The 26,580-nt window shown below is 22.6% G+C and overlaps 11 non-coding genes across 11 annotated transcripts; all 11 read left to right on the top strand.

Annotated features, from left to right (window-relative positions):
• Nucleotides 1-17,976: 17,976 nt before the first annotated feature.
• Nucleotides 17,977-18,095, top strand: LOC133667126 (5S ribosomal RNA). Its single transcript, XR_009832285.1, has one exon. It is a non-coding gene; the product is annotated as a 5S ribosomal RNA (ribosomal RNA).
• A 710-nt stretch (nucleotides 18,096-18,805) lies between these two features.
• On the top strand, nucleotides 18,806-18,924 carry LOC133667125 (5S ribosomal RNA). Its single transcript, XR_009832284.1, has one exon. It is a non-coding gene; the product is annotated as a 5S ribosomal RNA (ribosomal RNA).
• Nucleotides 18,925-19,634: 710 nt separating this feature from the next.
• LOC133667124 (5S ribosomal RNA) lies at nucleotides 19,635-19,753 on the top strand. Its single transcript, XR_009832283.1, has one exon. It is a non-coding gene; the product is annotated as a 5S ribosomal RNA (ribosomal RNA).
• Nucleotides 19,754-20,461: 708 nt separating this feature from the next.
• Nucleotides 20,462-20,580, top strand: LOC133667123 (5S ribosomal RNA). Its single transcript, XR_009832282.1, has one exon. It is a non-coding gene; the product is annotated as a 5S ribosomal RNA (ribosomal RNA).
• A 705-nt stretch (nucleotides 20,581-21,285) lies between these two features.
• LOC133667122 (5S ribosomal RNA) lies at nucleotides 21,286-21,404 on the top strand. Its single transcript, XR_009832281.1, has one exon. It is a non-coding gene; the product is annotated as a 5S ribosomal RNA (ribosomal RNA).
• A 706-nt stretch (nucleotides 21,405-22,110) lies between these two features.
• Nucleotides 22,111-22,229, top strand: LOC133667120 (5S ribosomal RNA). The gene has a single exon (XR_009832279.1). It is a non-coding gene; the product is annotated as a 5S ribosomal RNA (ribosomal RNA).
• A 703-nt stretch (nucleotides 22,230-22,932) lies between these two features.
• LOC133667119 (5S ribosomal RNA) lies at nucleotides 22,933-23,051 on the top strand. The gene has a single exon (XR_009832278.1). It is a non-coding gene; the product is annotated as a 5S ribosomal RNA (ribosomal RNA).
• Nucleotides 23,052-23,758: 707 nt separating this feature from the next.
• Nucleotides 23,759-23,877, top strand: LOC133667134 (5S ribosomal RNA). The gene has a single exon (XR_009832293.1). It is a non-coding gene; the product is annotated as a 5S ribosomal RNA (ribosomal RNA).
• Nucleotides 23,878-24,585: 708 nt separating this feature from the next.
• Nucleotides 24,586-24,704, top strand: LOC133667118 (5S ribosomal RNA). The gene has a single exon (XR_009832277.1). It is a non-coding gene; the product is annotated as a 5S ribosomal RNA (ribosomal RNA).
• Nucleotides 24,705-25,411: 707 nt separating this feature from the next.
• On the top strand, nucleotides 25,412-25,530 carry LOC133667117 (5S ribosomal RNA). The gene has a single exon (XR_009832276.1). It is a non-coding gene; the product is annotated as a 5S ribosomal RNA (ribosomal RNA).
• Nucleotides 25,531-26,238: 708 nt separating this feature from the next.
• LOC133667133 (5S ribosomal RNA) lies at nucleotides 26,239-26,357 on the top strand. Its single transcript, XR_009832292.1, has one exon. It is a non-coding gene; the product is annotated as a 5S ribosomal RNA (ribosomal RNA).
• Nucleotides 26,358-26,580: the final 223 nt, after the last annotated feature.

Raw genomic sequence — 26,580 nt, 5'->3', positions numbered from 1 at the left:
TATTACAAACAATTGACAGATTTAGAAAAATAGTTTTAATAATAAAAAAATTTAATGCAAATCATTTATTTGATTAACGATTAGATGAGTTTTTATTTAATTTTGATTTAAAATGAAAGTTAGAATTAATATAAATTAATCGATCAAACAAAAATTTATTTAAAATCTGATTTTTTAGATTAAATTATATTATAACTTTTTAATAAACAATGATTATCAAGTAAAATCTTCATAAAATCTTCATAAAATCATCATTTACTTTTTTGATTGATATAATTTTAACAATAAAAAATCATCGAAATGGAAAAATATTTTTTTGTAAATCTTTATATATATATAAAACTAACATAAATCCTTAAAATCTGTTTTTTAAACTAAATTTTAATTACAAATTCATTTTGACAAATTATAATTTTTTAAGATTTCTTTTTTCATTTAATCAATTAAATTGTTCTTTTATTTTTACTTTTCAAAACAATTCAACATATTAAATCTAATTTTAAAAAAGTTATCGTGTTTAAAAAGATGTGCCAATATTTTTTGGAATCACTGTATGTAGCACTGTCTATATCTATATAACATAATATGGTGTAGATTTCCGAGGTTTCCATATAACAAAAATCTACTGGATCCTTCGCTACTTTCAACAAGAATCACAATTTTCCCTACAACCTTATACCGTTCGAAACGTATCCATGGAACCGTGGCAAAGATAAGAACCACCACGAATCAAGACTTTGGTATTCGATGTATCGAATAGGTCTATTGAACAGTGGAGAGCTTTGAGAAATCGAGAAAAATATTATCCTCCTCGCTGGACTGTTACGATTTATCAGGTTTACTCCGAGCATGATTTAATTCTCCTATAGATGTAAGAAAGTTAAAACTATCGCTGTTGCGATTCATATATACGTTTTGTACTTCTATTCGATTATCGAAATACCCATTATTTTAAATCTATATTATCTGAATGTTTTTATTATTATTCCGTATATATTGCTTATATCATATACAATATTTATTTATTTATTATATTCACTTTCTTCTATCAAAATTATAATAACAATCAAGAAAAAATTTTTCTATATTTTAATATTTAAATTTGAATCGTTTTTATATTTGAATTTATATTTGTATTGTTCACGGAAGTATAATAATTTTGTTGAATTGAAATGAATGAATGAAGTGCTACTAATTGAAACAAAATAAAATTATTGAGAAAATAAAGAATATGCAACAAATTTATCAAAAAATAGAGTATTGGAAAATTAATAATTAATAATAAAATTAAGAATTGTCCACTGGATTGTGATTAATGATTATTATATTATTAATCGGAAAATTTTAAAGTTAAAAAAAAATAATGATTGATGAGATTGGGATGAAACCGATAAGTAACCTCATAAACAGGTTTAAATTTATTTAAAAGAAATAACAAAACAAAAGAATGTTCCAATTCTTCAAAATGTTATATGTTAATATTAAAGATGAAAAATCACAACTGACTTATGAAGCGACTAAGATAATTTAAAATAACAAAACAAAAAAATTCTTCAAAATGTTATATCTTAATATTAAAGATGAAAAATCACAATTGACTTATGAAGCGATAATTTGAATTTTAGCATTTTTAATAGCTTTAGCATTTTTAATAGTTTAGGTTTTAGACGATGGCGATCAGAATGATAGTTACTTCACAATAAAATTTAATCAATCAATTACAATTAGAATTAATTATCATTAGTTCATTCAAATTTCGCAATATAATCAATTATAATCTTACAGTTATAAATGATTTAATTAAAGTTCAACTAAATGTGATTATTGCATATAAAGAGATATTTCAACCGAATACTATCACTTAAAAAAACTATTTATGATTATAGCACTGTACAATTGTTTAAATTATGAGCTTTGAATCAGTCAAAGATGATTCACCATAATTGTTTTGCAATTGATAATTGAATTTCGCAGTTTCGATATTTAATATCTGATTGATTTTTGTGGCGAAAATTTCTTTTTTCTATAAATTTTGTTTCATAATAAACTTACATAAAATTCATGAAAACGATTATAAATATATTAATTACTAATTATGGATAAAATATTTCTAATAATTAAAAATTGTAATTAATTATAATTCTTACAATTAAAAGTTAAAAGTTAAAAAGTTGATGACCAAAGATTTTTTCTTTTATATTATCTTTGTTGAAATAGTTTGATATGTTATTGAAATTTCTGAAAATTCCGTAAATTAGATTATTCTATATGATAATTATTTGATTCATGATTATGATTATTATTATTATTATTTTTAATAATCAATTAGTAATTTAAATCAGAATAATAATAAAAATTACTTTTTCTGTAAGTAGTGAAAAAATGCGAATAAAATAACATAGAAAATAAGATTTTGAGTATAAGAAATTTGTAAAATGTATTATTTTTTGTTTTTTATTTATATAGTTTCTTGTTATGTATGTATGTATATATTCAATCTCGATTTTCATAAAAAAGGATTTAAAATTTTTTTCTATGTTGCCCCGTTTGTTTATTTTCATATGTAATCACTTATCAGTAATTCATTCTAATCCGGAATTAAATAACTTCATTTGGGTTGGAAAAATTTTCGAATTATTCTTAAATGAAATAATTTTATTCTATATTTTTTATTTATTTTTTAATATATAAACATCTTTTTCAAAGTTGTGCCATCATCTGTGGGATATCCTGTATAGTAAATTTTTTCTAACTGAACCTTATAAGATTGGCTATATTCTCTGGTTGGATAAATGAATGGCCGGTTAATCCGATAATATTATTCATAGGTTATAAATAAAATAAAAATACAGTATATGTACATAAATATCCGCTCAAAAATTATAATATCTTCTTAATAAATTAAAGATTATTCTTAATAAAATGCAAATTATGCATTTTAAACTGCATATGCATGTAGGTAATTTTGTTTATTATTATATTGGTATATATTATTTTTAGTATATTTTTCTTTATCAATAAAGTATCATATATCTTTTAATTTTTAAACAAGATATAAATTTCTTACTTATATATAAAATTTATAATATGATATTATCAGTATTTTTTATTATATAAAAAAATAATAATTGTTATAAAAAAATCATGATCTATTTCTATAACGACTATCGAAGCAACATCGCAGAAGTTTCAAATTTCCAAATTCAATTTCTGCATAAGAATTGTATATATTATATATAAAATTTATTATATTAAAAGTTTATTACAAAAAAAGCAAAGACATATTTTGTAGATATTAAATATCTTATAGATTATCTTATAAATTTCAATGATTTTTGCAAAACTATATTTCAAAAATTATTACTTTTTATTCTTATTTTTTCTTTTTTAATCCAAAAATAAAATAATTTATTTTACTTTATTGCAAATATTTTTATTATCAAAATTTCAGAATTTATTATTAACTTTCTATCATTCACGAATAATCTCTTTGTATTTTAAATTCAATATATGTTATATTAAAAAAATTCAAAGTATCATAGTATAATAAAAGATCATATATCTTTTAATTAAAATCAAGATTGAATACGTACATATATAATAAGAAGCTATGTAATTAACGAATTTTAATTTAATTTTCTTTAGAAAAAAAAATATGAAAAAAATTATTATTTTTTACAAAGAAAATACATAATAGAATATTTTCTTTATAATATTCTTTTAATATTTTTTTTATAATATTTTTTCTTTAAAAAATATTTCACATTTAAATAAAACAGATATCCTATATTTTCGATTTATTTTCTTATATACCTAAAAATTTCATTTTTGAAATTATATTATATTATAAACAGTATAATATATGATTATCTCGGGTTATTTACAAATAATAATATGTATTGTCTTAGATAAATATTTAAATATTTCAAATTCTAATTAATTTAATCAAATTATAATTAAATTAATTTGATCTTGTGAATTATTTCAAAATCTGATTGTTTCAATTTATTTGATTGAATATAGATTAGATTTAATAATTTAATAATCAAAATGCTAAATTTTCCAAAGATTGAATTTTATCGAATTCTCAAATGAATTTTTATTAATATAGATATCTATATAGTTTTTATCACTTCACTTAATATTAAATATGATACAAATATGAAAAATTTATCCAAAAGTTATTATTGAGTTTCATGTCTTTAAATTGAAATGAAACTATTTAAGATATTTCAAATTTTTTTTTTAATATTATATTATAAGTATGGAATATGATATCATTTTTTCACAAAATCAATTTATTTTATTTAATTTTTTAATCCTTTTTGCGTCATGATGGCTATATTTCATTAAAAATTATTATCATTTTTTAATCATTTCTGAATTATTAATATAAATTTACAAAACTGTCACATTTTATTATTTTTTTTTTATTTTTCTACAAAGAATATCATTGATTCTGCCATTATTCAATGTACATTAGAACTACATTTATATGAATTCAAAAGAAATAACTGATTCATATTCGAGTAAATTATTAATAATAAAAATGCATCGATTATCTTTTTAACTTTTCATTTAAATAATCAGAATTGTTCGAGTAACAAAATTATTCAAATAAGTATATACAGTTTTTTTTAATGTTGTATGTACATTAGTTTATCTTTGTTTTTTATTAATAAATATTTCTATAATAAATAAAAAAAGAGTTCTATTATTAATCATTTGCACTGTTTATGTGTATAATAAATTATATTATAATTCAATTTTGAACAAATAAAACTATAATGTTAATATATATATTGTTATGATCAGTTGATTTTTTTCACAAACAATTAGTCGCAAAGTTTATGATCAAATCAATTCAAGAAAAATTCCTTGCAAGAATTTCAATTATTTTCGGGTATATATCTCTATTAAACTTAAAATAAAGAGTCTAAAATAATTGCAGAGTATAATACTATTTTTGAAAATAATATTTATGTGAAATTTGCAATTGTATACTTTTTAAAAACTTTTTGTATATTTTATATATTTTTTAAGACACTTCAATGGCTAAAGTAATATAATCCCGATTTCAAGCATGATATGCTCCAGCCATTCTTAAAAACAACTAGATATAAACAAAATTTTAATAGTTGAGAATAAAGTTACTTCATTAAGTTATTTTAATAATTTATTTTTCAAAATATAAAACAAATATAAAATATAAATAATAACTGTAACTGTAAACTGCAAAAATTATATAAAATGCAAATCAATTCTAGCAAAGAATAAATATTATTCAATCATTTTAAATAAAATTATTATTTAAAATAACTTTAACTTTCGTAATCCGTTAATGCCAATTAACAGCATTCGACATCTTCACCATATCTTCACGAGATTTTTGGCAAACAAATCTATTATGTGCAACACTCATTTCAAGTTAAAATTAGTTAAAAACTTTCTTTCATCGTTCAGAAGATATCATTAGTTACAGTTTCCTTATAGATCTTTCAAAAATTAGTTAATTAATTAATTATTTAATTAATTAAGAGATAAAATCCATCATCGAATCACATTGTAAGAAATAACGGTTTCATATAATCACATATCCATTTAAATATAATCCATTTATCAAAAAAAAAAAAAAACACCTTATTTTTCATCCATCCAAGAGGAAAATTCTTTTAATATTTCAACTAATTATACAATTATCTAAATGGTATTCCACCATTCATTCAGCTATTCGCAGTCACGAATAATATTCATGAAATTTTTTTGAGAATCTAAAAACCGTTTATAGTTTGTATATCAAAACAAATTCAAAATGCATTGATATGCAAAAATGTTGGTTGAGATTTATTTATTAAGATATGATCAATTTAAATTTGTTATAATCGAAGCAAAAAAAAAAAAGACAATAATAACGATCAAGTGATAAGTGAAATATCCATTTTCATCGTTTTGTTTTTTCATTTTATCTTCACCTTATTTCATTCAATATAAACTTAAATTACTTATAACTAATTGTATTATAATTTATAATTTATAATTTATAATTATAAATATTATTAAATATTATAATTTATTTATAATAGTATATTTATATTATTAATGATTGTAATGAATTATGAATAATGAATATTAATATATAATAATATATTACTATACATTTTTTTATATAAATTTATTATTTATAATAATGAATATAATAATTGAATATTATATGTTATATTTTTATTATTAACATTATATTATATATATTATATTATACTATATTAACAATTTATGATTTATATAAATATAATTTTAGTTAATTAATATTTCTATATATTTCCATATTTCTAATATTTCTAATATTTCTAATATTTCTAATTATTTCTAATATTTCTTAATATTTCTATATAACAATTTTTAAAATCGATCTTCCAATGTTTCACAAATATTCATTATTACTTCATATAGCTCTTTGAATAAGAAAAGCATCAACATATAAGAATAATATTAAAATAAAAAATAATATAATTATATTGAATTAATATATATTGAAATATAATAATAATCGAATAATTTGTTTTATTTAGTTATAAATTTAAAAATATAGCATTTAATTTAGATAACTTTATATTTGTATATATCAACATTTTTCATTCAATTTAGAATTTCGAAATTTGTTCTAAATATTTGTTATACTTGTAACAACTTGTATGTACGAGTTGATTAAGTGCGAGAGTTTCGTCATTGCGGTATACCGCAATTTTCGACCTCTAATTTTATAGTTTTTCGCAGCAGAACTAACATGAAGACTCTCTCGACCAGAATTGTGCACGATAAAATATATTTTCGCATATATTTGCGTGCAATTATTCGTCAGTTATATTACAGATCGATTATTTTTTTTTCGCGTTGCGTGAAAAAAAACATTCTTTTTTTCTCTTTCATCCATCTTCCGATGATCAATTTGTTTTCAACTATTTTGCCATTTGAAAATATATTCAAATAATTTCTTGTTTTTGATAGAATATAATCTAACTTATTTACCGCTGATTAAATTTCTATAAATTTATTATTTATAATAAAATATATTTATTATATTATTTTCATTTTATTATACAAAATATTTCTATTAGATTATGTAATAATCCGTTCATGTTTTTTTAAAAGTTTAAGTATTATTTTATTATTTACATATTATATATATTATTATTTATATATATAATTTTATATATATATTTATAAGTATTTACAATTTTATATATATATATATATATATATTAGAATTTTAGAATTATTATATAGATATATATATTAGAATATTTAGAATTTTAAATATTAACAATTTTATATACATATAAAAAAACATAAACAGACTTATTACTATAAAATATTTTGTAAATAAAAAATAACATAATAAATATATTTTATTATAAATAATAAAATTATAAAAAGTTGTTCAGTGGTAAATAAGTTAGATTATATTCTATCAAAAACAAAATATATATATATTATAATATATTTATAATTTATTTAATTATTTTATTATTATTTTATTCTTTGGTCTTCTGCCGTCTTTAAATGTTGACATGTATAATATATAGATATTAGAAATTTTGAATTTTTGTTAATTTATTTATCTGTTGTTGTGAATAAATATCGAGTCAATTATAATCCTTTTATCAGAAAATATTTCTTATCAAATGTGAAATCAATTCTTTTTAAAATCAATATTTTTATCATTTTTTGAAATATAATTTTATATGTATAGTTATAATTATAATTGAGAAAAACTTTAAATTATAAAATGTTTAAGTTTTAATTTGTTTTTCTATTGTAAAATATATTCTGTTATAAAATTATATTCAAAAAATGAAAAAAATAATGAAAATTTGAAGGTTGATTTCACATTCAAAGAAATTTTCCATCAAAAAAAGTAATTGACTATATTTATAAGTGATTAATTTAATATTATTTATTTATTAGTTTAATTCAATATAATTATATTTATTATTAGTTATTAATTTAATATTATCGATGTAATTATAATTTAACTTTTTATTCACTTATTTATTTCTTAATTAAAAATCTTAATTTATGCCAATATTATTGTATTTCTTATTATTACACCATCAATATTAGTATTGCTAGTTTATGATAATTTAAATGTTTCTTTACTATAAAAGTTTTATACTAAAAAATTTTTATATTAAAAAACTTACGTACATATTCATTTTTCCTTTTTTTTGAATGATTTTTCATTAAAAAATTTTTGCAATGTACAAAAAAAAATTTTAAAAATGAGATTTTGAATTGATGAATGGATGAATAAAATAATTTCATTTAAACTATGTCTAATTAATTTTTGTTACATCATTAAAGATTTATATATATATGATCATATCTTGTTATAATATAAAAAAAATTTTTTTTCTATATATAAATAATTGATAAACTTTTAACTGGTTCAAGCACAGTATTTTTTATTGTCATATTTAGGCCAAAAATTGTTAATAAAATATTTTTTAGTAATTTTATTAGAGAGATAATAAAATCTTTTTTAAATTATATAATCTAATATATTTGTATAATCTAATCTAATCTAATAAAATTTTTATTATCATTGAATATAGTCCATTATCTAATATTTGAATATATTATATATAATTTTTTATTAACCGAACATTCTATCTGATTTCTATCATTTTATTATTCTATTATCTATTATTACATTATCTCTATTTGCAATAAATTTTCTTTATAAAATAAGTCTATTTTTCTCAATATTTTTCTCAAAATATGAATAATTTATCTAAGAAAAATTTATATTCTATTTTCTAAACAATTTTGTCTATCTATTAATTTGAATAGTAAAATAATTTTACTATATATATATACAATTTACTATGTTTAATATATATTATATATTATATATATAGATATAATCTATAAGGAAAAATTAATCTATAAGGAAAAATAAATTACATTTATATTAAAAAAATAAAGGAATATTCATATTTCAATTTAGTTTTATTTATTTGAAAATAGAATTGAAAAAAGTATTAATTACTTTTCTATACCTATTACTTTTCTATTAGAATATTCAAAAAAATTTTTTGAAAGATTCATATGGAATATTAAGGAATAAAGCATATTGAGAATGAAAAATAAAAAATAAATAGTAAATATAGATTTAGTAAATATAGATCGAAAATTCAATCGTTTAGAATATATAATCTTTTTTTTTATGTTAGTGTCATAATTGATTTACTAATTCCTTTTTAGAATTTATAAATTTTTAAATATCTTTATTCACGTCTCATACATACTTCATAACAAAAGTATGTCAATTCTTTATCGATAAGTGATTTAATGAAACAAAATCCTGTATGTTTGTCAAATAAAATGAAAATTTAGATTTTTTAAAAGATTTTTTCAAAGAACATGCCAAGCGTTTGGCTTAAATGGTTAAGATTTCGATTAATGTTTTTAAGGCTTTTTTATTCAATGTATTATATTAAATATATAATATACTATATACCATATGAATTTTGAATGGTTTTTCTTGAATATTCTATATATAATTTTTCATGTATATTGAGATTTTTTATCATATTATAGTTTTTCCATTACAACGTTGAAAAATTGCCATCCAACTTGCAATAACCATATTCGCGTCGCACTTTGAATTTCTTTATGGGAGCCATATCTTCACTTTGAAAAGTCTTTTTTATTGGTTCTAAAACATGAAAGTCCCAAGAGGAAAGATCTGGGTTATATAAGAAATATTGCCATATTTTCCACTTGAATTTTTTTAAAGAATCACAGTTTTCCAATTTAAATGTTATTTAAATTGGATTAATAATATAATTCGATTAATAATTGGATCGGATAAATAAATATTACCCGTTTTCAACGGATGATATATTTCATGATTGATAAAAAATAAATAGTGATTATTATGAACACAATTTCAAAATAATAAAAAAGTATTGTCATCGAGTTTAATTTACATCTTATTTTGAAATCCATCTTACTTTTTGTTTTTTTTATTATATAATAATAATTTAATATACAAAGTTCCAGTTTTTTTGTCCAAACTTTAATAATATTCTTTTAATGATATATTTTTCTAAGAAAAAAATATCATAATATATAGCATTGAAAATTATTAAAAAATTATAATAATAAAATTAAATATGAAATGATAAATAATATGCAATATTATTATAAATTATGATCAACAATTTTTACATGTAGTAATTGTCAAAAAAATTCATAAATTTTTCTACAATTTCAATTTTATTTTAAAATATCCATCTATCATTTTTATCAATACAATATAAAGTAGCGATAGAAAATTAAATTCAAAATTCTTAGAAATTTACTTTTATTTTTTTTATTTTAAGAAACAAGATAAATATTTGAAATGAAATGTACTTGAAATTGTAGAAGTATTATAATATATTCTCACTATTACATATATAAATGTTGCTAATTTAATCATATTTTACAAATATTAATATGCATTATATGGAAGATTGAAAATCATAATAATATAAATTCAATAAATAGAAAATAAAACTGTCTTATAATTTCACATTATTTTGAATTACTTGGTTATTTTAACATTCTACTTATAAATTAAAGCCAATCCAATATTCTTTTCCATCAATTATATCTATATATGTAATAAAATATGTCATTTATCCTGAATAGATTAATTCTCGATTCATTAGATACCATGAAACATCATGAAAAATGCAATATCGCTTTTGATTTGATATAAATGAAAACGAGCGAATGTTTATCACCTTTTGTGCTATCTATGTATAGCACAAAATAATAAAATAAATACTTGAAATTTTTTACAAAGTTTCCGTACCGACTACAAATTTATTATTCATCTTCCATTATTCTTCTCCTTACCCTTATGATGTTATGCTTGAACTGAATAGGAGATTTTTAGATCTTTTATCAAGATCTTCGCTATTAAATGGACAAACGATTCCATTCTTTTTTCTAATGATCACCTTTATTAAATCTATTTATATTAAATCTATTAATAACTACTTTATCCAATTCGATAATTTTCGATATGTTGCTTTACGAATTTAAATATTTATTGTTATTTGTTTATAATTTTTTTTCTTTCATCTCTAAGTTAGAACTATAGCATAGAATTTTATGCTTTAATTAGGATTAAAAATTTAAAAAATAAACTTTAGATATGTTTTGTTATTTAATAAATGGATTACAATGGATTTTAATTTTGCATGCCTTTACATATAGAATAAGTCTCATGGAGAAGCCTTATAGAATGAGATCATAAAAGCTATAAAATTTTCGAATTTTTAATTATTTTAGTATATTTTCTTATTTTATATTTTTGTATATTTTATATTTATATACAATACATCAATTATTATTTTTCATTTCTTTTTCAATTAAAAAATTAAGTTATATATAAAATAAAAATAATATCGAAAATATTCTCGAAAGTTTTTTATGTTTATCTTTTAAATTATAAGTTATTGACATTTTATGAAAAAATAACTTTCAAAATACAATGCATTATATAATGCATTATAAAATTACGTTTATGTTTTGATGAAATATTATTTTATGGTTATTGAAAAAATAAGTGAATCATCATTCTTTGACTTTTAGGTTAGATAGCTCAATTTTTTATGAGATAGATGATCTACTATAAAATTATATATCTAATTTAATCCAAACGCCATTCCAGATCCCAGCTCTTTTTTAAATGAAGAAGAACGATCAAGATAATTCAATGAAATCAATATGTTATTACATGTTAATAAAATTATAGAACCAAAAAACATAATAAAAAAACTTTTGCAATAGAAACAACAGATATATTATTGAATCAGATTAATCCAATTCTTCTTTTACTTTAATAGATTCAATAAATAGTATCGAAAAAATAAATCTGCAATGGAAACAATCTCAATCAAATAAAAAATCGAGCGAAATGGCTTTATATATAGAATTCAATTATATTTTTTTTTTAAAATCTATGATTATTTTCCCTTTTTATAAATTTGTGTTTTTTTTATTTAAATATCACTTATATTTACAATGTACCATCATTTAAAATCATTTAATCATTTAAAAAAATCACTCAGACTTACGTAATAATAGATTATAAAAATATAAATCTCTAAATAATACTTAAAAATTCTGATTTTAATTCCTTTATGCTCATGTCTACATCTTATATAACAAATGTACATATCATGTTTGATATTATTGATGTTTGAAATTATTTATTTTTGTTATTAATGTTTACAGATTCAAAAATTATTGTATCAAAACATATTACTTATAAATAATATATCATATATAACATATTTTATCGTTAGATAGATTATTATGTATAAATTTTATTTTGAAATTCCACGAAAAAAAGAATTTAGAACTTCAATTAATGATAGAATATAATAAATTATATAATAGCAATTGGTAAAATTTGTATTCAAGTATATTATTTATTAAATTTATTTAATTTTGTAAATTTGACATTACTTATAATAAAATTAATAATCAAATTGATTAAAAGTTTAATTCTATGATAAATATAATAAATAAAATATTAACATAACATATATATATAATATATATATATATATATATATATATATATATATATATATATATGTTACATATTTGTATATAATATATGTATATACATATATACATAATAAGTTTACTACTTATCTGCGAAAAGTTTTGAATCAACAAATTTGGAAGTCCGATTGTATATAGAAAAATATACAGAATATAGTATATAGAATAAAAAACTTTTAATTTTCTTAAAATTTTAATATTGTCTTGAATATAATATTTCATCTAGAAATATTTTTTACAAATATATTAATGTATATTTAAAGTTTCTTTTTATATAATTATTATTATATTTTATAATATAATTATTATATTTTATATATAATATAATATATATAATGTATTTTATATATATATATATATATATATATATATATATATATATATATATATATATAAACTAAAATAAAAAAATTTACATAATCTCGACTTTTATTTATTATTTTATCATAATTACAAGTACTTTTGAAATGTAAGTCTAACACGCATTTTTATTGATAGTTTTATTTAGAGAGAATATTCAAGAATTGCTTTACTTAGTCTATATAATTTGTGTCTATCTTAAATGTAATACAATATATATATATATAACTTAAATACGAAAATAACAAACATAGAATTCCTTAATATCTATCAATCTAATAAATATAAATATAAATATAAATGTAAAAATATTTGTATAATAAATATATAAATATAAAAATAAATAAGTATAAATGAACCATACATTTTGTAATACATTATTTTTTAAACAAAAAAAAATAATTTAATAACTAATAAATTGCATATGATAGAGTTAAATGATAAAAAAAATACTAAGTTAAACTACTATTGATCCTCTTTATTCATTATTAATACGTTATCTATTCATCTTTATTTTCCATTTTTTTCTTTTTCTATTTTCTTTCTATTATCTATTTTTTCATTATATTCAATCAGGCCTTTTTTTTCTCTCTTTTATTCTTCTTTTTCTTTCCATTTTTTCTTTTAAGTAATTAAAATATTAAAAGATTACAGATATATAAAATTATTTAAAAAAAAAATTCTGTAAATAAACAATTTCTATCCAATCTCAATTTCCTTTTCACTTGATTAATATCGAAGTTATGAAATTGTTTTAAGATCTCAGTTTTGCTCCAGTTTCTTTCACCTTTATTTAGTTTACCTGATAGAAAGATTAACCGGATATTCCTGTAATTCGTGCTTGAATTTTTTTTACTTTCTTTTTCTTCTTCTTCTTCTGTGATTTTTCAAGATAAATTTAATGATCGACCGCAAAAAACAAACATATAATAATTTCTCAGTCAAATATTTATAACGAAAATATATTGAAACGAAGAAATAGTTCATATTTATCTTGTAATTATTTTGCATTTGAATAGCGATGAAAACGTTAATTTTGATATGAAAAATGATATGAAAAATTTTTTCTTTCAAATATAATTTCTTTAGGATTTATTCATTAAAATTTTGATAGTACAAAAACATTATTTATATAAAATACTTCAAAAATCGTGATATAAAATATATATTACATAACTAACTATTACATAATTTATATATTACATAATATATGCAATTCTACATAAATATATATAGATACAATACACAGAGATACAATATATAGAATATTTGTGATTTAATATGTAAAAATGATTTAATATGCAAAAATATCGAAATGAATTTTTTTTCATTTAACATTTCATATTTCAAAAAATAAATTTAAAAATTTATCAGATATTTAGATATGTATAAAATATATAATATAAAAAATATTACATATAATATATATTATAAAGATTTTTTATGTCATAATGATTTGTATGATTGTATACAACTTTTCAAGAAAAATTTTGTGTGAAAAAAAATTTTTTCAAATATTCAACTTTTTTTTTATATGCATTCAATATGAATGTTCTTATCGATAGAATATCGAAGATAAAATCGATAGATAGAAGATCAAATAAAATAGGATATGGCAAAAATAATTGACAAATATGAGGATTTTAATTAATATTTAAATAATTTAATGAATATAAAATATTTATTATTTTAAACAAAAAGAATCTATATATTCATGAAAATCGTAATTTTTCTTAAATAAAAATAAATTTATGAAATGTTATAATTACCATAAGAGAAATACCCTTGTTTCTTCACAAACTTTCTATGTTTTTATCTATATTATCGATATTGTTTATATTTAATAACACAAATACGAACATTAAGAGCATTACGAGCAAACAATAATTTCAAAACATCTAATTTAATGAATGAATATCTTTTTAAATAAATTTTTAAATTCATTTTTTTTTAAAATAAATTTATGGAAAAATTATTTTTTTTTTTTTGACATTTATATGTAGAATTATTGCTGGTTTGCCATAATTTTTGAAACATATAAATGTTTTCTTACAAGTTATTAAATAATTAACAATAAAATATAATAAAAAAAATTCGTCAAATTCTATTTACAATAAAATCATAAATAATATTGTAATAAAAAATTCGTAATAAATCAGACAATTTAAAAGAATATATACAATTTAAGTGAACATTTACAAATTCATTAAAATATTTTGAACATTCATTGAAACATTTTGTCAATGAATATATTGTCAATAATATATTTTGTCAATAATATATTAATTGATAATATTAAATCAGCATAGATATAAACATTAGAATGAAACGAAACTTAGGGACAAAATTTTTTTTTATTATTCTAATGATGAACGGAAATTAACTTTATATATAAGATGTAAACATATACACATATTGTAAAAATTTTTAACAAATTTTTTAAAAATAATTGAATAATTTAAAAATTATTATTTCGATTTTTATACTTTTATGAGTAATTTAATTCTTGTTTTCAGCAAATAATTTTTAATTGAAAAAATTTAAATTATATTTGATATAGATTAAAAAAAGCATTTTTAATTTCATAATTTTTAATATTCTAATTTACAATGTTTTTCAGAATATCATTTTATATGTTTTTTTTAAAATATCAATAAATATATAATATAAAACTAAGAATATTATATTAATAATAAAATTAAGAATTCAAAAATCAAGAAATATATTTAAAATTATATTTAAAAAAGGATATCGAAAAATAATTAAAAATATAATTATAAATTAAAAATATTTCTAGATTAATTATTGAAAATATTTGAAAAAATTATTAATTTCTTATAAATTATTAAATTTTTATTATTAAATTTATTAATTTTTATAAATTTTTTATTTAATGAAAAGATTTAAAATTATTTTAATTTAAAATAAAAATAATAATACTTTGAATAGATATTATTATAAATAAAAGTACAATGTTTTGCTTTTATCATATGCTATTTCATTTAAAAATTTTCTTTAATAACGTAAAAAAAACTTTCACAATATTTCAGTGTAATTATACATATAAAATATATATAATAAACTTATATATAAACTTAATACTTACTTATTATGTCCACTAATTATGGGCCAAATTACATAATTCTATTCCTATTGAAGATAAAAAAAATTGTAAAGAAACATTTTATATTGTTCAACAAACTATACAATCGCATAATGCGATTTTTTTAAGAAATGCACAATAGTGGAAGTCAAAAATTGCAAAATATAATTATATTTTTTTTTAAATGAATGATTTATTTTGAGTTTATACCATATAACATTATAATTAAAATAAAATAAAAAAAATTATAACTTTTAATGAAACGAATTAACGACGCGACATCGTTATTATGTAACATTCCATTAATCTTAAATTTCAAAATGAAAAAAATTTATGTAGAATAATTTATTTATTTATTTTTTAACATTTCTATTTAAAATAATGTAGATACAGCAAATAGCTTTTTAAACATCCATATCTGCTATATATTAGATCATATTCAATAAATTATAATAACTCATTATTTTACTAATTCTAAATAATTTTTCTTTATATAATTAGTATACAAAAATATATATAAAATAAATTGAAATAAACATAATTTTATTTTTGCAAAAAAAAGATAATAGTAATTGAAAATTGAATAAGATTTTGACTAAATTAAAAACTATTAATTAAAAATTATATTATAATTATGAAAAAATATTTGATATATAATAATTATGATAAATCATAGTGTATACATTTTATTATTTTTTTTCTGGCCATTTATATGTATTTGTACTTATCTACTATATATACTATAATTACTTACATTAATTTTTTTATTTAAAAACAAACCAAGAAGGTAATAATATTTTTTAAAAAATTCTCAATTAGTTATAATATTGCAAATAACTCTGATTATCAATATTATAATAATTTTCAATCAAATTTTTAGGTTTCAATTATTAAATTTTATTAATGAGATATTAAATAATAATAAGTATTATTGTTCAAAAACATCAAATTAAAAATTAGAAGGAAAAAAACTACTTATTTATATATAAGAAATGTTTCTATAAAAATTTTTAAATAAAATTAAATAAAATTTCTATTAACTAGTAAGATTTTGATTATCCGTATTCTATTTATTAAAAAATTTCAGCATAAAAACTCTCAAAAATTGCAATCAGAAGTTATTTTTCACTAAAAAACATGGCAATGAGTAAATGTATAATAATCAAAATTCAATTGGAATGATTTTCTCAATGCAATATCAATTAACAAAAGACAATTATCATATTTTAGTAACTCTCATATGTAACCGTACAATTAAAACAATTTTATATAAACATTTTTCGAATTTCTGTGATTATAAATAATTATATTTATAATAGATTTCTCACCACAATTTTTTATATTAGATAGATAATTTCTATACTAAATAAAAAAAAAATATTAGGTATTAGATATTAGATATCTAATAATATTAGATAAAAATATTAAATATTAAATAAAAAAATATTAAATAATAAAAAGAATTATTAAAATATAAATCTATAATTAATTCTACAATAAATTTATAGAATTCTAAATACTTAAAAATAATTAAAAATATATAATTTATATATTTATATAATTTATATAATTTATACATAAATATATAATTTAAAAGAAAAATTGACGTCTTATTATTTTCTACCAGATTTCGATTAACAAATAAATAATACAGAATGATTATTCCTCACTTCAGACGGTGATTAAAATCCTACTAAATTTCCACATTAAATTTTAAAAGCTTCATTAAAAAATATAGTCATGTAATATTATTTGTTATACTATTTTATACTATTTATACTATTTAACTCAGTGCGTTTGACTGATAGATTGTAGATCTTTCCATTCTCGTTTAAAGTGAATTTTATAACACGCATTTCAAAAAAAGCACTAATAAATCTCGTGCCAACGACCATACCACGTAGGAACTACTGGTTCTCGTTCGATCACCAAAGTCAAGCTACGTCGGGCACGGTTAGTACTTGGATGGGTGACCGCTTGGGAACACCGTGTGTTGTTGGTATTCTTTTTTTTTTTTAACCTTACAACTTTATGTATTAACTTTTACGAATTTGTACATTATTTTCTACTATCTGTACAAATTTTTAATTTCGTCGATATAAAATGCTCTCATCTTTTTAGTAAAATACCACTTGCAGTTGATATTGATTTCTTTATACTGATATTGACTAAACATCGATTTATTTCACGATTTGCTGCACGTAAGACGTACTGTCGTGTGTGACAGTGTACGTATACTTGTGTCATCGAGAATAATGATCAATTCGTCTATTTTATGACAAGGATTGAATATTTGAGGAAGGAGGAAACGAAGATGGTAGGAATGGATAGGAATTTTGAAGTTAATAGTATGTTGTATTAAATAATCATTATGGTTGAATTCTGATTTGATTGTAAATATTGAAAGCGTAGAGATAAATTGTAAAGAAATGCAATTTGAATAAAAGATTTCTACTCTTATTTTTACTCAGCTCTCGACTATCTGGTGAGTTTCGATTTATTCCAATGATTTATCCGTCTTTAATAACCGATATTATCTGTATTTTCATTTATATTTTTTAAATCTTTTGAGCTGCGTGAAAAATATGGATGCATGAATGGCGCGATATTATCTAAGTCAGTGCGTTTGACTGATAGATTGTAGATCTTTCCATTCTCGTTTAAAGTGAATTTTATAACACGCATTTCAAAAAAAGCACTAATAAATCTCGTGCCAACGACCATACCACGTAGGAACTACTGGTTCTCGTTCGATCACCAAAGTCAAGCTACGTCGGGCACGGTTAGTACTTGGATGGGTGACCGCTTGGGAACACCGTGTGTTGTTGGTATTCTTTTTTTTTTTTAACCTTACAACTTTATGTATTAACTTTTACGAATTTGTACATTATTTTCTACTATCTGTACAAATTTTTAATTTCGTCGATATAAAATGCTCTCATCTTTTTAGTAAAATACCACTTGCAGTTGATATTGATTTCTTTATACTGATATTGACTAAACATCGATTTATTTCACGATTTGCTGCACGTAAGACGTACTGTCGTGTGTGACAGTGTACGTATACTTGTGTCATCGAGAATAATGATCAATTCGTCTATTTTATGACAAGGATTGAATATTTGAGGAAGGAGGAAACGAAGATGGTAGGAATGGATAGGAATTTTGAAGTTAATAGTATGTTGTATTAAATAATCATTATGGTTGAATTCTGATTTGATTGTAAATATTGAAAGCGTAGAGATAAATTGTAAAGAAATGCAATTTGAATAAAAGATTTCTACTCTTATTTTTACTCAGCTCTCGACTATCTGGTGAGTTTCGATTTATTCCAATGATTTATCCGTCTTTAATAACCGATATTATCTGTATTTTCATTTATATTTTTTAAATCTTTTGAGCTGCGTGAAAAATATGGATGCATGAATGGCGCGATATTATCTAAGTCAGTGCGTTTGACTGATAGATTGTAGATCTTTCCATTCTCGTTTAAAGTGAATTTTATAACACGCATTTCAAAAAAAGCACTAATAAATCTCGTGCCAACGACCATACCACGTAGGAACTACTGGTTCTCGTTCGATCACCAAAGTCAAGCTACGTCGGGCACGGTTAGTACTTGGATGGGTGACCGCTTGGGAACACCGTGTGTTGTTGGTATTCTTTTTTTTTTTAACCTACAACTTTATGTATTAACTTTTACGAATTTGTACATTATTTTCTACTATCTGTACAAATTTTTAATTTCGTCGATATAAAATGCTCTCATCTTTTTAGTAAAATACCACTTGCAGTTGATATTGATTTCTTTATACTGATATTGACTAAACATCGATTTATTTCACGATTTGCTGCACGTAAGACGTACTGTCGTGTGTGACAGTGTACGTATACTTGTGTCATCGAGAATAATGATCAATTCGTCTATTTTATGACAAGGATTGAATATTTGAGGAAGGAGGAAACGAAGATGGTAGGAATGGATAGGAATTTTGAAGTTAATAGTATGTTGTATTAAATAATCATTATGGTTGAATTCTGATTTGATTGTAAATATTGAAAGCGTAGAGATAAATTGTAAAGAAATGCAATTTGAATAAAAGATTTCTACTCTTATTTTTACTCAGCTCTCGACTATCTGGTGAGTTTCGATTTATTCCAATGATTTATCCGTCTTTAATAACCGATATTATCTGTATTTTCATTTATATTTTTTAAATCTTTTGAGCTGCGTGAAAAATATGGATGCATGAATGGCGCGATATTATCTAAGTCAGTGCGTTTGACTGATAGATTGTAGATCTTTCCATTCTCGTTTAAAGTGAATTTTATAACACGCATTTCAAAAAAAGCACTAATAAATCTCGTGCCAACGACCATACCACGTAGGAACTACTGGTTCTCGTTCGATCACCAAAGTCAAGCTACGTCGGGCACGGTTAGTACTTGGATGGGTGACCGCTTGGGAACACCGTGTGTTGTTGGTATTCTTTTTTTAACCTTACAACTTTATGTATTAACTTTTACGAATTTGTACATTATTTTCTACTATCTGTACAAATTTTTAATTTCGTCGATATAAAATGCTCTCATCTTTTTAGTAAAATACCACTTGCAGTTGATATTGATTTCTTTATACTGATATTGACTAAACATCGATTTATTTCACGATTTGCTGCACGTAAGACGTACTGTCGTGTGTGACAGTGTACGTATACTTGTGTCATCGAGAATAATGATCAATTCGTCTATTTTATGACAAGGATTGAATATTTGAGGAAGGAGGAAACGAAGATGGTAGGAATGGATAGGAATTTTGAAGTTAATAGTATGTTGTATTAAATAATCATTATGGTTGAATTCTGATTTGATTGTAAATATTGAAAGCGTAGAGATAAATTGTAAAGAAATGCAATTTGAATAAAAGATTTCTACTCTTATTTTTACTCAGCTCTCGACTATCTGGTGAGTTTCGATTTATTCCAATGATTTATCCGTCTTTAATAACCGATATTATCTGTATTTTCATTTATATTTTTTAAATCTTTTGAGCTGCGTGAAAAATATGGATGCATGAATGGCGCGATATTATCTAAGTCAGTGCGTTTGACTGATAGATTGTAGATCTTTCCATTCTCGTTTAAAGTGAATTTTATAACACGCATTTCAAAAAAAGCACTAATAAATCTCGTGCCAACGACCATACCACGTAGGAACTACTGGTTCTCGTTCGATCACCAAAGTCAAGCTACGTCGGGCACGGTTAGTACTTGGATGGGTGACCGCTTGGGAACACCGTGTGTTGTTGGTATTCTTTTTTTTTTTAACCTTACAACTTTATGTATTAACTTTTACGAATTTGTACATTATTTTCTACTATCTGTACAAATTTTTAATTTCGTCGATATAAAATGCTCTCATCTTTTTAGTAAAATACCACTTGCAGTTGATATTGATTTCTTTATACTGATATTGACTAAACATCGATTTATTTCACGATTTGCTGCACGTAAGACGTACTGTCGTGTGTGACAGTGTACGTATACTTGTGTCATCGAGAATAATGATCAATTCGTCTATTTTATGACAAGGATTGAATATTTGAGGAAGGAGGAAACGAAGATGGTAGGAATGGATAGGAATTTTGAAGTTAATAGTATGTTGTATTAAATAATCATTATGGTTGAATTCTGATTTGATTGTAAATATTGAAAGCGTAGAGATAAATTGTAAAGAAATGCAATTTGAATAAAAGATTTCTACTCTTATTTTTACTCAGCTCTCGACTATCTGGTGAGTTTCGATTTATTCCAATGATTTATCCGTCTTTAATAACCGATATTATCTGTATTTTCATTTATATTTTAAATCTTTTGAGCTGCGTGAAAAATATGGATGCATGAATGGCGCGATATTATCTAAGTCAGTGCGTTTGACTGATAGATTGTAGATCTTTCCATTCTCGTTTAAAGTGAATTTTATAACACGCATTTCAAAAAAGCACTAATAAATCTCGTGCCAACGACCATACCACGTAGGAACTACTGGTTCTCGTTCGATCACCAAAGTCAAGCTACGTCGGGCACGGTTAGTACTTGGATGGGTGACCGCTTGGGAACACCGTGTGTTGTTGGTATTCTTTTTTTTAACTTACAACTTTATGTATTAACTTTTACGAATTTGTACATTATTTTCTACTATCTGTACAAATTTTTAATTTCGTCGATATAAAATGCTCTCATCTTTTTAGTAAAATACCACTTGCAGTTGATATTGATTTCTTTATACTGATATTGACTAAACATCGATTTATTTCACGATTTGCTGCACGTAAGACGTACTGTCGTGTGTGACAGTGTACGTATACTTGTGTCATCGAGAATAATGATCAATTCGTCTATTTTATGACAAGGATTGAATATTTGAGGAAGGAGGAAACGAAGATGGTAGGAATGGATAGGAATTTTGAAGTTAATAGTATGTTGTATTAAATAATCATTATGGTTGAATTCTGATTTGATTGTAAATATTAAAGCGTAGAGATAAATTGTAAAGAAATGCAATTTGAATAAAAGATTTCTACTCTTATTTTTACTCAGCTCTCGACTATCTGGTGAGTTTCGATTTATTCCAATGATTTATCCGTCTTTAATAACCGATATTATCTGTATTTTCATTTATATTTTTTAAATCTTTTGAGCTGCGTGAAAAATATGGATGCATGAATGGCGCGATATTATCTAAGTCAGTGCGTTTGACTGATAGATTGTAGATCTTTCCATTCTCGTTTAAAGTGAATTTTATAACACGCATTTCAAAAAAGCACTAATAAATCTCGTGCCAACGACCATACCACGTAGGAACTACTGGTTCTCGTTCGATCACCAAAGTCAAGCTACGTCGGGCACGGTTAGTACTTGGATGGGTGACCGCTTGGGAACACCGTGTGTTGTTGGTATTCTTTTTTTTTTAACTTACAACTTTATGTATTAACTTTTACGAATTTGTACATTATTTTCTACTATCTGTACAAATTTTTAATTTCGTCGATATAAAATGCTCTCATCTTTTTAGTAAAATACCACTTGCAGTTGATATTGATTTCTTTATACTGATATTGACTAAACATCGATTTATTTCACGATTTGCTGCACGTAAGACGTACTGTCGTGTGTGACAGTGTACGTATACTTGTGTCATCGAGAATAATGATCAATTCGTCTATTTTATGACAAGGATTGAATATTTGAGGAAGGAGGAAACGAAGATGGTAGGAATGGATAGGAATTTTGAAGTTAATAGTATGTTGTATTAAATAATCATTATGGTTGAATTCTGATTTGATTGTAAATATTGAAAGCGTAGAGATAAATTGTAAAGAAATGCAATTTGAATAAAAGATTTCTACTCTTATTTTTACTCAGCTCTCGACTATCTGGTGAGTTTCGATTTATTCCAATGATTTATCCGTCTTTAATAACCGATATTATCTGTATTTTCATTTATATTTTTTAAATCTTTTGAGCTGCGTGAAAAATATGGATGCATGAATGGCGCGATATTATCTAAGTCAGTGCGTTTGACTGATAGATTGTAGATCTTTCCATTCTCGTTTAAAGTGAATTTTATAACACGCATTTCAAAAAAAGCACTAATAAATCTCGTGCCAACGACCATACCACGTAGGAACTACTGGTTCTCGTTCGATCACCAAAGTCAAGCTACGTCGGGCACGGTTAGTACTTGGATGGGTTCCCGCTTGGGAACACCGTGTGTTGTTGGTATTCTTTTTTTTTTAACCTTACAACTTTATGTATTAACTTTTACGAATTTGTACATTATTTTCTACTATCTGTACAAATTTTTAATTTCGTCGATATAAAATGCTCTCATCTTTTTAGTAAAATACCACTTGCAGTTGATATTGATTTCTTTATACTGATATTGACTAAACATCGATTTATTTCACGATTTGCTGCACGTAAGACGTACTGTCGTGTGTGACAGTGTACGTATACTTGTGTCATCGAGAATAATGATCAATTCGTCTATTTTATGACAAGGATTGAATATTTGAGGAAGGAGGAAACGAAGATGGTAGGAATGGATAGGAATTTTGAAGTTAATAGTATGTTGTATTAAATAATCATTATGGTTGAATTCTGATTTGATTGTAAATATTGAAAGCGTAGAGATAAATTGTAAAGAAATGCAATTTGAATAAAAGATTTCTACTCTTATTTTTACTCAGCTCTCGACTATCTGGTGAGTTTCGATTTATTCCAATGATTTATCCGTCTTTAATAACCGATATTATCTGTATTTTCATTTATATTTTTTAAATCTTTTGAGCTGCGTGAAAAATATGGATGCATGAATGGCGCGATATTATCTAAGTCAGTGCGTTTGACTGATAGATTGTAGATCTTTCCATTCTCGTTTAAAGTGAATTTTATAACACGCATTTCAAAAAAAGCACTAATAAATCTCGTGCCAACGACCATACCACGTAGGAACTACTGGTTCTCGTTCGATCACCAAAGTCAAGCTACGTCGGGCACGGTTAGTACTTGGATGGGTGACCGCTTGGGAACACCGTGTGTTGTTGGTATTCTTTTTTTTTTTAACCTTACAACTTTATGTATTAACTTTTACGAATTTGTACATTATTTTCTACTATCTGTACAAATTTTTAATTTCGTCGATATAAAATGCTCTCATCTTTTTAGTAAAATACCACTTGCAGTTGATATTGATTTCTTTATACTGATATTGACTAAACATCGATTTATTTCACGATTTGCTGCACGTAAGACGTACTGTCGTGTGTGACAGTGTACGTATACTTGTGTCATCGAGAATAATGATCAATTCGTCTATTTTATGACAAGGATTGAATATTTGAGGAAGGAGGAAACGAAGATGGTAGGAATGGATAGGAATTTTGAAGTTAATAGTATGTTGTATTAAATAATCATTATGGTTGAATTCTGATTTGATTGTAAATATTGAAAGCGTAGAGATAAATTGTAAAGAAATGCAATTTGAATAAAAGATTTCTACTCTTATTTTTACTCAGCTCTCGACTATCTGGTGAGTTTCGATTTATTCCAATGATTTATCCGTCTTTAATAACCGATATTATCTGTATTTTCATTTATATTTTTAAATCTTTTGAGCTGCGTGAAAATATGGATGCATGAATGGCGCGATATTATCTAAGTCAGTGCGTTTGACTGATAGATTGTAGATCTTTCCATTCTCGTTTAAAGTGAATTTTATAACACGCATTTCAAAAAAAGCACTAATAAATCTCGTGCCAACGACCATACCACGTAGGAACTACTGGTTCTCGTTCGATCACCAAAGTCAAGCTACGTCGGGCACGGTTAGTACTTGGATGGGTGACCGCTTGGGAACACCGTGTGTTGTTGGTATTCTTTTTTTTTTAACCTTACAACTTTATGTATTAACTTTTACGAATTTGTACGTTATTTTCTACTATCTGTACAAATTTTTAATTTCGTCGATATAAAATGCTCTCATCTTTTTAGTAAAATACCACTTGCAGTTGATATTGATTTCTTTATACTGATATTGACTAAACATCGATTTATTTCACGATTTGCTGCACGTAAGACGTACTGTCGTGTGTGACAGTGTACGTATACTTGTGTCATCGAGAATAATGATCAATTCGTCTATTTTATGACAAGGATTGAATATTTGAGGAAGGAGGAAACGAAGATGGTAGGAATGGATAGGAATTTTGAAGTTAATAGTATGTTGTATTAAATAATCATTATGGTTGAATTCTGATTTGATTGTAAATATTGAAAGCGTAGAGATAAATTGTAAAGAAATGCAATTTGAATAAAAGATTTCTACTCTTATTTTTACTCAGCTCTCGACTATCTGGTGAGTTTCGATTTATTCCAATGATTTATCCGTCTTTAATAACCGATATTATCTGTATTTTCATTTATATTTTTTAAATCTTTTGAGCTGCGTGAAAAATATGGATGCATGAATGGCGCGATATTATCTAAGTCAGTGCGTTTGACTGATAGATTGTAGATCTTTCCATTCTCGTTTAAAGTGAATTTTATAACACGCATTTCAAAAAAAGCACTAATAAATCTCGTGCCAACGACCATACCACGTAGGAACTACTGGTTCTCGTTCGATCACCAAAGTCAAGCTACGTCGGGCACGGTTAGTACTTGGATGGGTAACCGCTTGGGAACACCGTGTGTTGTTGGTATTCTTTTTTTTTAACCTTACAACTTTATGTATTAACTTTTACGAATTTGTACATTATTTTCTACTATCTGTACAAATTTTTAATTTCGTCGATATAAAATGCTCTCATCTTTTTAGTAAAATACCACTTGCAGTTGATATTGATTTCTTTATACTGATATTGACTAAACATCGATTTATTTCACGATTTGCTGCACGTAAGACGTACTGTCGTGTGTGACAGT

The sequence above is a fragment of the Apis cerana genome, linkage group LG12, assembly GCF_029169275.1.
Source record: "Apis cerana isolate GH-2021 linkage group LG12, AcerK_1.0, whole genome shotgun sequence".
Classification (NCBI taxonomy): Eukaryota; Metazoa; Arthropoda; class Insecta; order Hymenoptera; family Apidae; genus Apis; species Apis cerana.
The sequence above is the reverse complement of the archived record's forward strand: the minus strand, read 5'-3'. Positions and strand labels throughout refer to the sequence as shown.